The sequence below is a fragment of the Peromyscus eremicus genome, chromosome 16_21, assembly GCF_949786415.1.
Source record: "Peromyscus eremicus chromosome 16_21, PerEre_H2_v1, whole genome shotgun sequence".
Classification (NCBI taxonomy): Eukaryota; Metazoa; Chordata; class Mammalia; order Rodentia; family Cricetidae; genus Peromyscus; species Peromyscus eremicus.
Window position 1 is genome coordinate 59148858 of NC_081432.1, and position 2072 is coordinate 59150929.

The window sequence follows — 2072 nt, forward strand, 5'->3', positions numbered from 1 at the left end:
CTGAGCCAGGGTTTGAGCCTAAGGCCTCAGGCCTTACCTATTATCCGTTAGAAGGAGGGGACAGGGGAGGCTTCCCTGAGCCCTTCCCTCCCTCTTCCCATACCTGCAGTCAGCAGAATAATAAGAGGTCATGGAGAAACTTGGGGTCTTTGAAGGACCCAGACCAGAGTTAAGCACTCTTTGCCAAATACTACTATTGGTTCTTCCTGATGACCTGAGTTCTGTTTGATGCCACGAGCCAGGAGCAGGTAGGCTTGGGCCTTCTCCACTGCCTTCCATCCTGGGGAGGGAGCTCTCCTTAGCACCCTTGTTGTGAACTGTTTTGAGTCTTACTTCATTTCTTATCCCTAAGCATTTGGAGTTGGCTTAGAACTTGAGGCCCATCAGGAGACTCCCCACAGGAGAACCAAGAGAACCGCATTCCCATCCCCCAACTCAGGGCAGGGAGGCACGCTAAAACAGGTGAGGGAGCGAGCTAGCGAGCTAGCGAGGTCAGGGCTAAGGTCTGTCCAGGACACAGTGGGCAGACCATAGGATTTCCCAGGGAAGATGTGGTGCGCCTGCTCACCCATACAGACTATGCTTAGGAGTGCTGGAGCCTTCCTGTAACCAAGGTGCTTGCTTCAGAGTCTCCTCAGTTTGTCTAGTGGCCAGCACCCTGCCTGCAGGCCTTGGCCTGGCAACTGTTCCTGTTTCAGCACTCTGAGGGACTCCACCTGGGAGTTTTTACTTCATGAAGGCTGCAGATCTGAGTTTTATGTGAAGGCTGAGACAGGACCAAGGCCAGTCCTTTCGTCATGGTAACTGGCCCGGTTCTGCGCCTACAGTCAGTTGCCATGAGCGCTGGCTATGTGTGGGGATTTGTGGTCTGGGTGGCATCACCACTGTTAGGGAGGAGCCTAGCTCCCGTTCCTGCTGTTTTCATCAGGGTCTTTGTGCCCTGCTTCCCTCCGCAGCCTCTGCAGGCTCTCTGGTGCCTGCTTTTTCTTCCTCTCCCGACCTCTTCTCTCTGGGCAATCCTCAACTCACTTTCTCCTATTCTGTTGAAGGATGGAAAATTCACCAGGCCGGAGTGGCACACACCTTTCACCCCAGCATTTGGGAGGCAGAGACAAGTGGATCTGAGTTCAAGGCCAGCCCAGTCTACAGCCCAGGCTACACAGAGAAACCCTGTCTCTGTAAAAACCAACAAGCAAGCAAACAAACAGGATAGAAAACTCCAGCCAGTGGCGGGCAGAGGCTGGAGAATGGCATCTGGGGTTGGCTTTAGAGGTTATCTGGTCATACATCTTGATTTGACTGAGGAAACAAGGCCAGAGATGGGTGTAGGCTTTCTCAGAGACACACAGCCACCTGGTGACAGAAGCAGCCAGGGACAGGGGCTCTCTGGCTCTTGCTGCACACAATGCATTGTGGGTATATACGGCTGTGTCCTTGCTGAGTGGCCTAAAGAAAGCTCTTAGAGAAGGTGAGTTTGGGGTCTTGAGAAAAGGTGACTAGAGGATAGGGAGTCCTGGGGACATGTGGGGCTCAGGTAGGCCACCCTGAGGTGCTGGAGAGGGCCCTGCCCTCTTCCTGGGCCCACTTGGAGCAATGAGCTTTTGCAATTTTTCCTCTCAAGACCTTTGTCTCTTAGTAATTCTTGGGGTGCTCAGAGCACAGGGCTGGTGTGAGGTGACCTGAGCCCCGAGGCTCTTCCTGATGGAGGGCCCCTCTTTAATAAAGCGGGGGCCCATTCCAGGACTGCAGATGGGACCTCATAGGAGGACAGAGGATGAGGTTCTAGGGCTGCTCCCAATCAGACACAAGCTTGGAGCTTTTGTTTTTATTTTAAAGGAAAACAAAAACAAAAACAAAAAACAAACCCAGTGCAAAACCCCCTTTTCCAGTGTCAGCCATGCCCCTCCAGGTCACCCCCTGGCTCAGGCCTGACTCTGCCTCCCACTCTGCATCCCTCCCTTCTCCTGCATCCCAGAGGGCGGCAGCTCATGTCCCTGGAGGCCCAGATCCAGGGGCAGTGAAGGGAGGAAAGAACTGGGGGCAGCTATGAATGTGCTCGTTCTCCTCAGGCC